This window comes from Bos mutus, chromosome 1 (assembly GCF_027580195.1).
Source record: "Bos mutus isolate GX-2022 chromosome 1, NWIPB_WYAK_1.1, whole genome shotgun sequence".
NCBI lineage: Eukaryota > Metazoa > Chordata > Mammalia > Artiodactyla > Bovidae > Bos > Bos mutus.
Genome location: NC_091617.1, coordinates 134,877,313 through 134,892,855, shown reverse-complemented (window position 1 = coordinate 134,892,855; position 15,543 = coordinate 134,877,313). Strand labels below are relative to the sequence as shown.

Here is a 15,543-nt window from a genome sequence, read left to right as displayed (position 1 = left end):
CTCTATCCTTGTATTTACCAATCTTTTGTGTCATGTTTTAGGTTAATGGAGCACATCAGCTATATTTTATTTTAGATGAACATCTCTGTCACCTAATAAGAGACTTTGGTTACATTTATTCATATAAATTTAGGTCTTATTTTTCTCACTTTCTTTTATGATTTCTATTCTATTTTTTGATGGCTCCTGACTTGTTTCTTTGTTTTTAAAGTAAACAAACTTTTATTGTCCTTCAATAATTATCTCTAATTATCCATGCCAAACACAAAATCGAATCTCTCCCTCACCTTTCCACCAATTCCACTCAAAACAGGAATTTATCAAGTTGAATGGGCCTCATCCATCTCTGTTTCTAAACAGTTGTACTCATTTAAATGATCTTCCAAAGAACTATCAGCAAAAAATATTAATTTTTCTTCATTATTCTACTGAGTTTTCTAACTAGTCCTTGTGCCAAGGACACTGTGTATCAATTATGCTTAAAATGTCACTTAAAAATATAACTGCTTAAGGACAAAACAGAAATTAGCAGTTTTAACTATTTGTTTAATTATTACAAGAGATCTTGGTCACAGTTTCCACATTTTACTTCCTTCTGCTATAGATTGAGATAAGTCCAATCTTCTCAAATAATCTTAGAGTCAGAAAAACCTTTAGAGAACATTCATTTCCACAACTTTTGTTTACAGGTAAGGAAACAGAAGTCTAAAGAGATTCATATGCCTCTGCTATAACTTGTCTTTGTGAAAAAGATAAGAGCAAGTGGAAAATCAAAAACATGTCCGGGACAGCAGAGCTTGTCAGACAGTTCCAAAGTTAAGAATAAGACTTTATTAATAGAGAGAAATGAAAGCTAACCTTTGGCATGACATAAAAGGAATCAGTGCCTAGAAATTGAAATGGAGAAGTAATGTACAATTCTGTGATAAGTAATAAGTGTTTAAGAATATTCAAAGATTGTGGTCAGTTGCATCTTTCTGGAGAGTTTAGTTTCTTAGTAAGTCAATCTGTATGTTTTCATTGAGCATTTTCTTGAGGTTCATAGTGGTGTTGTAGGAGAGTCAAAGGGCTTTCCAAAATAGCTCCCAGCAGGCCAGAGATCAAGAGATTGAACTTCTAATTACATTTTGGCCATTGAGTCTATGAACCTGAGAAGGTCATTTTCTCTCTTTGGGCTGTTTGTTGGTTCCTTCTTTGTTAAAATGACTATTTGTCTTTTCACGAAATCATGAAATGGTTGACTTTTGAAGTGGCTTGGAGTTCATCCTCATTCTGCAGGTCCAAAGAAATGAAGTGAGTCTCTGAAAGTCATGAAGTTAGAATCAGATATGGCATCGTAATCCTGGTCCTCTATGAATGAGTTTTGAGATTCTTCCCAACCATGAAGTCTTATAATTCCATGATTAAAATGTAAGATGGTGTTTCTTCCCTGAAGGATCCCATAATCAAGTTGAAAGGACACTTAACACACAAAAATAGTTATTATAAGACAGCAGATGAGATCTCACAAGCAGAACAACAACTTCCACTTTAGCCATTTAGAGAAGCAAGCTGTTAGGAAAATCACTGAGATTTGAACTGATCTTTGAAAAAATGGTTGAAAGGAAAAAATTATTATGGATGTAGGAAAGTAGCCAGAGAAAAGTTGTGGACCTGAGATCAGCCAAGACAGTGGCTGGGTCTGTCCAGCAGGAGTGGGTGGGGTATGGTCTTGCTAGAGAAGGGGTTATTGGTGTTCGTCTTCTGTTCCTTGAGGCTGAAGCTGACATGAAATTTTTTGAAAGAAGCAGGAGCAGAGTAAGGTGAAAGGAGAGGGATGTTTTAACCCTGTTTTTTTCTCCCCAAAGTAAGCTGACATATGGCTTAAATTTTGGAGAGTCGTTTCAGGGAACTTGTGTAGGCGACTGAAAAGAGTGAAAAAGTGAAAGGGAGAAAGAACATATGTTACTGAGCTGATCACCACTGTGGACAACTGGGATGCAGTCTCACTAAGAATCCTTGGAGGAGCAAAGTAGGATCTTATGTCCCTGCAGGGGACAGGAGAGGGAAAAATCTGGCTCCATCCCTCATTAGTCAAAAGGTGCCTGCCTCTTGGGATGTTATCCTGCTCACATGGCAGGAGTGTGCATGTAACAGGAGGGCTGTGTGCTGCTCACAATCTTTTCATGTGGCTGTGGCAGGGAAGGTGGGGTTAGAATGAGAAAAATGTGGCGTGCAGGTGCTGTCTGCTTGCTTTTCTATGTGCCTAATTTCTGTAGCAACTGCTAGAGTAAAATGTGGGCTATGAGGAGATGAGGCTGCTGGCCCAGGGGAAATGGATTTGGGATTGAAGTCCTCAGACCTAACTCTGCCTGGGTGGCTCAGAAAAAAAGAGCATTTAATCAGAGTCTGGAGTGGACTGAGACATAATGGAATTTCCCAGAAGGCTTAAAAGTGGGGGGCAGAAATACTGTTCAGAGAAAATGACGTTAAACATGATAAACATGTAATAGTTATTACATGATAAACACGTAATAGTTATTACTTGATAAACACATAATAGTTATTACATGTTATTTCTATGCTCAAAACTCTCTAGGATTTCCAGTTCATTTAGAGCAAAAGCCCAAGTATTAACAATGCCATTGACCTTTGCTCTGACCTCATTTATTGCCTGCCCCACCCCCACTCTGGTTCAGCCACACTGACTTCCATGTTGCGATTTCAAAAATTATCCCTCAGGGCCTCTCCACTCAATGGAGGCTCCTCCTGACTGTCCCACATCACACCCTTCATCCTCTGACCCTACTTGATTTTTCCATACACTTATTTTACCTCAGTTCACATTCATGTCTTTTGATTAAAGCATAGATGATTTAAAATGTTGTCTTAGTTTCAGATGTACACATTCAGGGGTACAGCAAAATGATTCAGTATCTACATCTATCAATCTACCTATTTTTCAGATTCTTTTCCAGTACAGGTTATACAAGAAATTGAGTATATTATAATACTCAGTTCAGTTCAGTCACTGAGTCATGTCCAACACTTTGCGACCCCATGAATCACAGCACAGCAGGCCTCCCTGTCCATCACCAATTCCCAAAGTTTACCCAAACTCCTGTCCATCAACTTGGTGATGCCATCCAGCCATCTCATCCTCTGTCATCCCCTTCTCATCCTGCCCCCAATCCCTCCCAGCATCACAGTCGTTTCCAATGAGTCAACTCTTCACATGAGGTGACCAAAGTATTGGAGTTTCAGCCTCAGCATCAGTCCTTCCAATGAACACCCAGGACTGATCTCCTTTAGGATGGACTGGTTGGATTTCCTTGCAGTCCAAGGGAATCTCAAGAGTCTTCTCCAACACCACAGTTAAAAAGCTTCAATTCTTCAGCACTCAGCTTTCTTTATAGTCCAACTCTCACATCCATACATGACCACTGGAAAAACCATAGCCTTGACTGGACGGACCTTTGTTGACAAAGTAATGTCTCTGCTTTTTAATATGCTGTCTAGGTTGGTCATAACTTTCCTTCCAAAGAGTAAGCATCTTTTAATTTCATGGCTGCAGTCACCATCTGCAGTGATTTTGGAGCCCAAAAAATAAAGTCTGACACTGTTTCCACTGTTTCCCCATCTTTTTGCCATGAAGTGATGGGACCAGATGCCATGATCTTAGTTTCTTAGCTTTAAGCCAACTTTTTCACTCTCCTCTTTCACTTTCATCAAGAGGCTCTTTAGTTCTTCTTCACTTTCTGCCATAAAGGTGGTGTCATCTGCATATCTGAGGTTATTGATGTTTCTCCCGGCAATCTTGAGTCCAGCTTGTGCTTCCTCCAGCCCAGCGTTTCTCATGATGTACTCTGCATATAAGTTAAATAAGCAGGGTGACAATATACAGCCTTGACGTACTCCTTTTCCTATTTGGAACCAGTCTGTTGTTCCATGTCCAGTTCTAACTGTTGCTTCCTGACCTGCATACAGGTTTCTCAAGAGGCAGGTCAGGTGGTCTGGTATTCCCATCTCTTTCAGAATTTCCCACAGTTTATTGTGATCCACACAGTCAAAGGCTTTGGCATAGTCAACAAAGCAGAAATAGATGTTTTTCTGGAACTCTCTTGCTTTTTCGATGATCCAGCGGATGTTGGCAGTTTGATCTCTGGTTCCTCTGCCTTTTCTAAAACCAGCTTGAACATCTGGAAGTTCACGGTTCATGTATTGCTGAAGCCTGGCTTGGAGAATTTTAAGCATTACTTTACTAGCGTGAGAGATGAGTGCTATTGTGCCGTAGTTTGACTTGTATTATTTTTTTAAGATTCTATATGTAAATGACGTTATATGACATTTGTCTTTCTCTGTCTTACTTCACTTAGTATGATCATCTTTAGTTCCAACAACGTTGCTGCAGATGGCATTATTTAATTCTTTCTTATGGCTGAGTAGTAGTCAATTGTACATGTGTACCACATTTTCTTTATCCATTCATATGTTGATGGATATTTAGGTTGCTTCCATGTCCTGGCTATTGTAAATAAGTGCTGCTATGACACTGGAGTGCATGAATCTTCTCCGATTAGAGTTTTTCCAGATATGTGCCCAGGAGTGAGAATGTTGGATCATATGGCAACTCTGTTTTTAGTTTTTTTGAAGAACCTTCATACTGTTCTCCACAGTGGCATCACCAATTTACATCCCAGTGTAAATAGTATGGGCTTCCCAGACGGTGCTAGTGGTAAAGAATCTGCTTGCCAATGCAGGAAAGGCAGGAGATGCGGGTTCGATCGCTGGGTGGGGAACATCCCCTGGAGGAGGGCATGGCAAACCACTGCAGTATTCTTGCCTGGAAAATTCCATGGACAGAGGAGCCTGGCAGAATACAGTCCATAGGGTCACACAGAGTTGGACACGACTGAAGTGACTTAGCACACACACACACTAAATAGTGTAGGAGGGTTCCCTTTTCTCCACACACTCCCCAGCATTTATTTGTAGATTTTTTTGATGATGACCATTCTGATTGCCCTGGTGGCTCAGATGGTAAAGAATCTGCCTGCAATGTGGGAGCCCTGGGTTCAGTCCCTGGGTCAGGAAGATCCCTGGAGAAGGGAATAGCTACCCACTCCAGTATTCTTGTCTGGAAAATTCCATGGACAGAAGAGCCTGGCAGGCTACAGTCCACGGGGTGGCAAAGAGTCAGATACTGAGTGACTAACACTTTGACTTTCTACTAATCAATGTTAGGTATGCTTTATAGTTTTGATTTGCATTTCTCTAATAATTGCATTTTTGATTTGCATTTCTCTAATAATTATGATGTTTAGTGTATTTTCATAAGCCTGCTGTTTGATTGGGTTGCTCATTTTTTGTTTTTGTTTTTTTATATTGGGCTGTATAGGCTATCTGTTTATTTTGGAAATTAATCCCTTATCAGTCACATTATCTGCAAATATTTTATCTCATTCTGTAGGTTATCCTTCTGTTTTGCTGATGGTTTCTTTCCTTCACTGTGTAAAAGCTTTTAAGTGTAATTAGGTCCAATTTGTTCTTTTGTTTTTGTTTTTACTTTCATGACTCTAGGAGATGGATCCAAAAATGATACTGTTGTGATTTATGCCCAAGAGTTCTGCCTGTGTTTTCCTCTAGGAGTTTTAAAGTATCTGGTCTTATATTTAGGTCTTTAATTCATTTTAAGTTTGTTTTTGGTTTTAGAGAATGTTCTAGTTTCATTCTTTCACACATAGCTAGCTGTCCAGTTTTCCCAACACCCCTTATTGAAAAGACTGTCTTTTCTCCGTTGTATATTCTTGCCTCCTTTGTCATAGATTTCCTACTTTTGCATTCCAGTCCTCTGTAATGAAAAGGACATCTTTTTGGGGTGTTAGTTCTAGAAGGTCTTATAGGTCTTCATAGAACTGTTCAACTTCAGCTACTTCAGTGTTACCTGTTGGGCATAGACTTGGATTACCGTGATATTGAATGGTTTGCCTTGGAAATGAACAGAGATCATTCTGTCATTTTTGAGATTGCATCCAAGTACGGCCTTTTGGACTCTTTTGTTGACCATGATGGCTACTCCATTTCTTCTAAGGGATTCCTGTCCACAGTAGTAGACATAGTGGTCATCTGAGTTAAATGCACCTATTCCAGTCCATCTTAGTTCGCTGATTCCTAGAATGTCGATGTTCACTCTTGTCATCTCCTGTTTGACCACTTCCAATTTGCCTTGATTCATGGAGCTAACATTCCAGGTTCCTATGCAATATTGCTCTTTACAGCATTGAACCTTGCTTCTATCACCAGTCCCATCCACAACTGGATGTTGTTTTTGCTTTGGCTCCATCCCTTCATTCTTTCTGGAGTTATTTCTCCACTGATCTCCAGTAGCATATTGGGCACCTACCGACCTGGGGAGTTCATCTTTCAGTGTCCTATCTTTTTGCCTTTTCATACTGTTCATGGGGTTCTCAAGGCAAGAATACTGAAGTGGTATTTGCAGGGAGTTGTGGTTGAGCATGAGGGCCTTGTGGAAATGTGGCTGACCCTGAAGCCAGAGGCCAAGCTCCAGCCCCCTTTCCCCCAATTTCTGGCTCAGGGTCCTGGGCAAGTTACCTAAAGCTTTCTGGGCCTTAGTTTCCTTACTTGTAAAATGAGATTAATAACACTGTTTACCCCCTATGGTTATCATGAGGGGCTAGAGTTAATATACAAGGTTAAATATATATTAAATGAATTAAAGGGTTTACAACACTCTCTGGTACACGGTGAGCATGACCTCAGGCTGTCCCACCCAGTGTGGTAGCCACTGACCACATGTGGCCATGGAGCACTCCACATGTGCTTAGTTCAAACTGAAATGTGCTCTAGGTATAAAATATATACCTAATTTTGATTACTTAGTACAAAAAATATAGAATATCTGATTAATATTTATTTTGGTATTGGTTACATGTTGAAGTGATAATATTTTGGGTATATTTGATTATTAATAAAATGTATTGTTAAAATTAATTGTATCATGTTTATTAATATATTACTAGCTACTATAAAATTTAAAATTATATACATAGGTTACATTTCTATGAGACAGTACTGATCTAAGTCCTTCCTACAAAAGGAACAATGAAAGCAGAATATAACAGATACCATGATAGAGGTATATGTACCGTGAGAAGAGCTACTCTGAGTGTGGATCACCAGGAGCATCAGCATCACCTGGGAACTTGCTAGAAATAGAGACTCTTGGATCCCAATTCCAAACCTACTGAATCAGGAACTCAGGGAACAGACTAGGCAGTTTGTGTGTGTGTGTGTGTGTGTGTGTGTGTGTGTGTGTGTTTTAAAAAACCTCCAGGTGATTCTAATTTCACCAAATTTTGAAAGGTACTGCCCAAAGGGAATGCAGAGGAATCAGTGACCTGTTCTATTGGAGGAGGAGACTATGTCATCCACAGGATAATAATGGAGAAAATGTAGTTGCAGAGGCCACAAAGAAAATGGTCCAGGCAGTTAGTAAATTTGAAATAAAAATAGGTGAGCTACAGCAATACTCCATCCTGCTCTGCCTGGCTCCTTCAGATGCTGCATTTTCTGCAAATGATGCCCTCCAGCTCTGGCTAGGTTTTTTGGTCTCTGTACCTTTTTAAGCAAAAGTGAGCCAAGAACAAATGGAATTTGAGCTGTCTGCCAGCAGTGAACTTAATTTGCATTTGTAAAGCACAACCTTAGAAAGGTGTGGTTATTATTCCGTGGGTTGTGGATGTGGTGCCAACTGGGCAGCTCAGGTCCTGAAACAGACTGCAAGAGAGAAGCAGCAACTCCTGAGCCAGCCCGTGACAAGAGGGTCAGCCTGTAAATATAGTCCTTTCTGAGAGCACTGTGAGCCAGTGGAGGATTACAGGGTGGTGGTGGGGGGAAATGCAGGGATCCTCCTCCATTAGGAAAAGACTCTACACTTGACTCCATGATTTTGCCCTTTGGATTTGTGGTCTTTATTTTCTCCTGTGCTCTTACCAAATGGATGCTTTTCAATTGATAAAGTCCAAATTCTGCCATTAGTCTTCAATGGGGTCATACAGAGGGATGCTAGTCCACAGAAGGCCATGCACGTGGTGTGGGTAGAAACCACTGTGAATGTGCCAAACTCATGCCACATTTCTTTCTAGGGAAGTGGTATGAGAGAGCTGGGAAGAAGGGGCTCCATGGGGCAGTGTCACAATGGAGGAGGCTGCAGGTACATAACCAACACATCTTTATATGGAAGCCTGTCTCTGCTCTCCCATCATTTTATTTATAGTATGTGTATGCATGCACATATGTTTACATTTCTCTTCTGTAAATACCTAGGAGAAGAACTGCCGAGACATACAGTATGTATATATTTAACTTTGTTAAAAATTGGCAAACTGTTTTCCAAAGTGTTTTATCATTTTACATTTTTGTTTTAAAATTTAATTATGTTGATGGACAGACTGTTTAGATAATGAAGTACATTGGCATGATCCCAAAGTCAAAATGCAGATAATCAATACAGTGAAAAGCCTATCTCCCAGCCTCAACACACCTCGAAGTGAGTGGTACTACCAATTCACTATGGATCTTTCAAGAGATGATTGAAACATTTACAAGCAAACACTTAACCACAGTTTCCTTCTTCATGCTTTACACTGATGGGTGTGTAATGGATACATCTTGCTTTTCTCACTTAATATTAATAATATATCTTGGATACTGAATGAGAACCATTTTCCATAGTGTCTTTTGAGGAACTCTATACCCATAAGGTGCTCTGTAAGAAAAGGGTTCCCAAATTAACCTGGGAAAATGCTGTATACTTCAGCTACCTCTCAGAAATTCACAGTGCCTGTTAGCGTATTAAAGGATCTAAGAAATCCTCTGATTAAAAAGCAGAGTTTCCAAAATATTTGACCCAAGAAGCTTTTTCTTTCCAGAGATACCTCTCTAACATTTTGCACAAGGAGACCTCTGCAGACTACTCTTGGGGAAGCAGTTGTCTACACCAAACTAGTAAACATTTTGGGCTATGTGGACACCCAATTCTGCCATCACTGTGTAGAAACAGACACATACAAGATGTAAATGAATGCATGCTGCTGTAATTCAATAAAACTTTATTTACAAGAAGAGGCAGAAGACTGTAGTTTGCCAACTCCTGCTCTAGAGTAGGGTAGGAGCTGAGATGGAAAATTTTCCAGTTAACTTTCTTTTTTTTTTTGCCTCACTTGTGGGATCTTGGTTCCTCAATTGAACCCAGGCCCTCAGCAGTGAAAAAGTGGAATCCTAACCACTGGACCGCTAGGGAATTTCCCCAGTTAATTTTTTTAAAACAGTAATTAATTAGTTATTTTTGGCTGTGCTGAGTCTTTAGCACAGCCAAATATCAATAACTTTTTTGATATTTCACACTCAGGAGAAATATCAATAACCTCCGATATGCAGATGACACCACCCTTAGGGCAGAAAGTGAAGAGGAATTAAAAAGCCTCTTGATGAAGGTGAAAGTGGAGAGTGAAAAAGTTGGCTTAAAGCTCAACATTCAGAAAACGAAGATCATGGCATCCGGTCCCATCACTTCATGTGAAATAGATGGGGAAACAGTGGAAACAGTGTCAGACTTTATTTTTATGGGCTCCAAAATCACTACAGATGGTGACTGCAGCCATGAAATTAAAAGACGCTTACTCCTTGGAAGGAAAGTTCTGACCAAGCTAGATAGCATATTGAAAAGCAGAGACATTACTTTGCCAACAATGGTCCGTCTAGTCAAGGCTATGGTTTTTCCTGTGGTCATGTATGGATGTGAGAGTTGGACTGTGAAGAAGGCTGAGCGCCGAAGAATTGATGCTTTTGAACTGTGGTGTTGGAGAAGACTCTTGAGAGTCCCTTGGACTGCAAGGAGATCCAACCAGTCCATTCTGAAGATCAGCCCTGGGATTTCTTTGGAAGGAATGGTGCTAAAGCTGAGACTCCAGTACTTTGGCCACCTCATGCGAAGAATTGACTCATTGGAAAAGACTCTGATGCTGGGGGGAATTGGGGGCAAGAGGAGAAGAGGATGACAGAGGATGAGATGGCTGTATGGCATCACAGACTCAATGGACGTGAGTCTGGGTGAACTCCGGGAGTTGATGATGGACAGGGAGACCTGGCGTGCTGTGATTCATGGGGTCGCAAAGAGTTGGACACGACTGAGCGACTGAACTGAACTGAACTGAGTCTTTATTGCTGCATGTGGGCTTCCTTTGGCTGTGGTGAGCAGGGACTACTCTCCATTGCTGTGCGTGGGCTTCTCATTGCAGTGCCTTCTCTTGTTGCAGAGCACAGGCTCTAGAGAGTGGGCTCAATAGTTATGGTGCATGGGCTTAGTTGCTCTGCAGGACATGAAATCTTCCCAGACCACGTATTGAACTCATGTCCCCTGCGTTGGCAGGTAAATTCTTACTCACTGGATTACCAGGGAAGTACCTCAGTTAAATTTTTAAAGTGTTTCTTCGATGCCTCCTGTCTGTGTTGCTTTCTTCACATATGTCTTCCTATTCCCTCCCCCACTTCAACTGATCTGCCACTTCAAGGCTTAGAAGATGGGTGAGAAGGGAGGAGAATAGTGGACAAAAGCAAAGAAAAAATTACAGGGTTGTTGGGGGGACAGTGGTGAGGGGCACAGTGGAGGGATAAGGGAAATGTAAGGAGGGGAACTGTAGAGAAGGCATCCACAGAAAACAAATCGTTAAATAAGGGACAAATGAACAGCTGCCCAACCTTAAACTCCATCCCTTCCCATTTCTCCCCTCTCCTGTCCATGCCCCTCGAAGCCAAAATGTCCACTGGGAGCACTGGGAAAAGGGCATCCATGCCTCACATTCTCATGATCCACTGATTAAATATGTGTCCAGTGACTGAAGAGAGGCTTCTGAATTCTGGGCTCCAGCAGCTCCATCTGTAAGACCATAGAATCCCTAAGACTCCTTTACAGATTACTCATTCTAGGATTCCATGAAATCTTTGTTGTTCACACTCAAACCATCTGAGGTTGCATCAGCTTGTGGTCAGATTCTGGGAGTGAATTTTATAAGTTATCCTGTGCTAACTGTGCTATCTATCCAGGCAATAGATAGAATATTTACCTAAGGAAATTCAAGCTCTTCTGTTTTAAGTACATTTCATCAAACATAAGAGACAACATACTATTGTTTTATGTCCCAGTAAGAAAGAAAACATACTGCCAATTACACTATAACACAATGCTTTCTTACATTTACAATTTTTATTCTATGCTACTGAGGGAGTGCCTTTAGACTTATCTAGACACTTTCATCATGCATCCCTTCACTTACATCATGTGCTACATAATTGCCAACTCTTTTGCAAATATTTCAGCAACAAAACACAACCCAGTTTCAACTGTTTTGTAAGGGTCATCTTTCCTTTAGTCCCATTTAGAACTTGACCGTTGCTCTGGTATATGGAATGGAGACCATTCTTAAATGATGAACACTTGTTTCACAAATATCAAATTTCTGCTCTGATGCTCTGCTTCTATGCCCTCTGCACACAACACAACCTTTGGAGGCTGAGCCACAATAAATCTTTTTGAAGAATTTAAGATAGCAATTAAAGATGCTCAGTACCAATGATGCATATGCCTCAAATAGAGATGATGAGGTAAATAACTTCAGCTGACACTCACCACTTGGGCTGTGATCACTGTCTGACTGACAGGAAAGAAAGGTGTGTGCTTAAACAAAGTCCTACTTTCCTACCGTAGGAGGTAAAGAAAAAACAAAGTGCCTTGAAGCAGCATGTTGTAGCATCTTTCTTTTTTGCAACCATTTCCAAATGCTAAGCAGGGATATTCAGATACTTCGGCTGAATATCTGTGCCATGAAAGTCACCTGGATCAAAACAGGTCTAACCATGGAATTCTTGATATGACCCACAAAAAGTATATCTTCACACTTGCCCTCCCTCCCATGAGCTCAAAAAAAAAAAAAAAAAAAACTTTGGTTTACTTAATGAATTATGCACTAGAGTGTGAAATGCTGATTGTTTTAAAGGGAGAAAATCAGAATTAAACTAGTTTTTTTTCCCCAAGCATGTGCTTAGCACATATGTCAAAGAAATGTGTAAACGAAAAAGCCGAATTAGAAATTTATATCTGTGTAAAAAATGGTTATATGACATTTAAAGTAAGATCTGACAACTACAACTACAGTTAAGGAGGCTGCTTGGCTCCTTTAAGCCCCTTTCTGAGCTGGGCCTGCCAGGCTCTGTTTGGCGAGGTGGGGGTGCAGGGATCTTGGGAGGTATGGTTATGTGTTGGCATGGCAAAGAAAGCACACACCTTCTCTTGGTGATGGATTTTGTGTCTCTGCCCTGTCTGAGGTTCAGACTCTGGTCTCTCTAACCTTGATCCCCCATTCTCTCCACCTTATGCTGTTTCACAAAAGTGCTGCTAGGATCCACTATCAAAACCCTAATACTTCTATTCTGTACAACTCGTAGTAAACAAGTGTCCTGGCCACGCTCCCCTGAAGATGAGGCTGAGTGACATGATGTTCTGGGTACCAGCTCACCCTCTGTGCTCCTTTAGCATGGTAGGAGTCTGTCAGATGCCTGACCAGGTTTGTTGGGTGCCTCCATGTCAGTCAGCCTCCAGATGTGTCCACAGCTCAGACCCTCACTCAGGCACACACCTGACTGGTGGCTGCCAGTCTCCCGCCACAGATGTGGAGGTCCAAAGTGACAAAACTGTTTCTGACATATGCCTTTCATGCTCTCAGAACGGATTTAAGGTGGTTTACAATGGGATGGGCACAAACACAAGCTTTGTAACATAAAAATTGAGACCAACACTTTACAGAAGACTAAAATGAGGTGAAAAGAGGGTGGAAACAAAGACAACAGGGAGAAGCAAGAGTCACCTGTGAAATCCTCAGCTGCTCGCCCTGCCTCCTGTGGTCTCATTGCTAAGCCACCTTAAAGGACACAAGCACACTGGCGTTTCTCCAGAATATGGAGGAGCCAGATCTGGCAGAAATCACGAGCCTGCCTGATGCTTGTGAAGGAAAGTTTGCAAAGGGGGCTGTATGATTAAAATGGAGAGTAGGCAGGACACAAGACTATTCTTTTTTTCTGACAGGGAACCAGAACATAGCAACTGGGTAGCAGTGAGGTTCTTGGCTCTTAAACTGCCTCCATGTATGTGAGAGGTGATTATTTCTTCCCACTGCACCACCTTTCTCCCAGTTGACATCTCACATCTAGTACTTCTCTGTCAATCTAGGAGCAGGGGGGCAGTAGAGTTGGGGTGACCTCACATGCACACTCTGAATTAAAGTCTGTATTTATTGTCAGAGACGAGGAGACTGAACAGGGAAGAAGCAGATCAGCAGTCCTTGGCAAAGGAGTCCTGGCTTTCGGTTCCCTGATGGATAGGATCCTTAGGATGCTTGAAGTTACGCAGGTTCTTGCTATGTCACTGCCCTGGTAGGCTTGGGTCTTGCATCTTCATTTTGAAAGAACTAAGACTAACAATGTATGTGGTTCCATTTAAGGAACTGTTACAAAAACAGGCTCGTCTAACTTTTGAGCCAAAATCAGCATCAGATTGCTTCCCTTAACTTTAATTTCACAAAGGTGGGTGGTAAAGGCAGAATTATCAGTACCCTCATAACCCTTGAACAACATCTTTGTCTCCAACCTCTGGTATTTTAGAAAGAGGTTCTCCCCACCCCTACCCCAGCATGTCATTCTGCTGCTCAAAAATCTAGTTGGCTTCCTTCAGATTAAGGAGGAATTTCAAGATCAAGTCACATAGGTGGTAAGTGACAGGACTATAACTTGAACTTAGGTTTTCTAACTCTGTTCAGAGTGATGACTTTCCACTACATGAGGATTCCTAAGCTTACTGAAGCTGCTATGTTCTATTTACGTTTAGTTACCATTTCTGTTAGGTCAATATGAATATCAAGTTGTAAATAAAATGCTCAAAATAGTCACCAGATCATCCATGATGAAATCTCCTTAAAGCATAAGGAGGAGGTAACGCTAGCTTTTAAGATGACACCAACTCTGTATTCTAGGATACTTTGGGGGTGCATCTAATAAGTGGTTCTCAACCTTAGCTTCTCACTGGAACCAATGAGATTTTAAGCCACTCCCTGGGTGAATCTAATGTGAAGCCAAGACTGAGAATCAATGATGTAATAAAAGCTGCACACTAAGTCTCCCGCCCCCTGTCTCCATAGCCTATCTTGCTCAATGAAACCTGAGAGGAACTGAGGGGACAGAAACAATGAGGTCTTTGGAATCAGGTATATCCTCATTCACATCCAAGTGTCTTAGGAAAGTGTTTTTCGTTGTGTAATCTTGGGCAATTGATCACTCTAAGCCTCATTTCCTCCATATGTAAAATAGAGACTTAAGAAGGTTTGGTGAGGCTTCTTTGTAAAAACACCAAATGAAGGCTGACCCTGGTGCTGTGGGAGGGCCCGGAGGCCCTGAAGGCCCTGGAATAGGAGGCTGTGGTGGCATCCACAGAGACTTTGGCAGTGGTGTCCAGGGCCATTGGGCCAGGGTCAGGGCTGGGGGGCTGGGGTAAACGCCATGGCACTCTTGGAGGTAAGGCCGAGGACAAGGAGTGGCTCCTCAGTACCAAGCTGGGCCCTCTGGTCAAGGACATGGAGATCAAGTTCATGGAGGAGATCTACCTCTTCTCTTTGCTCATCAAGGAATCTGAGATCATTGTCTTTTTCCTGGGGACATCCCTCAAGGACGAGGTTTTGAAGACTATGTCTGTGCAAAAGCAGGTCCGTGCTGGCTAGCGGACCAGGTTCAAGGCATTTGCTGCCACTGGGGATCACAACAGACACGTCAGTTTGGGTGTCAAGTGCTCTAAGAAGGTAGCCACTGCTCTCCTGGTCATAGGGGCCATCATCCTGGCCAAGCTCTCCATTGTCCCATGTGACAATGGGCTACTGGGGAAACAAGATCAGCAAGCCCCACACTGTCCCTTGCAAGGTGACTGGCTGCTGTGGCTCAGTGCTGGTGTACCTCATCCCTGCCCTCAGGGGCACTGGCATCGTCTTGGCCCCTGTGCCCAAGACGCTCCTGATGATGGCTGGCACTGATGACTGTTACACCTCTGCCAGGGGCTGCACCGCCACCCTGGGCAACTCCACTAAGGCCACTTTTGATGCCTTTTCCAACTGATCTCTGGAAAGAGACGGTGTTCTCCTAGTCTCTGTATCAGGAATTCACTGACCATCTTGTAAGGACCCACACCAGTCTCCATGCAAGGACCCAGGCTCCAGTGGTAGCTACCACGTAATTTTATATGAGAAAAAAAAGTGAATGAAACTGGTTAAAAAAAAAAGAAGGTTTGGTGAGATAATATATGAGAGGGCTTCTCACAGTGTCTGGTACAGTCACTGTGGCTGCTATTATCATAATATTAACTCAGAAGGTTTCTTTTTCCTTCCTAAAGTGTCATAATCTCTAACCATTGATCAGCCTTCCAATGGGTTCAGAATAAAGCAGCAAGTG

General features: G+C 41.9%; 1 protein-coding gene and 1 pseudogene across 4 annotated transcripts in view; both read left to right on the top strand.

Annotated features, from left to right (window-relative positions):
- The window catches only part of TMEM108 (transmembrane protein 108), a 388,201-nt gene that overhangs the window by 335,956 nt on the left and 36,702 nt on the right, over positions 1 to 15,543 (top strand). The window lies entirely within an intron of this gene.
- LOC102280617 (small ribosomal subunit protein uS5 pseudogene) lies at positions 14,459 to 15,328 on the top strand (annotated as a pseudogene).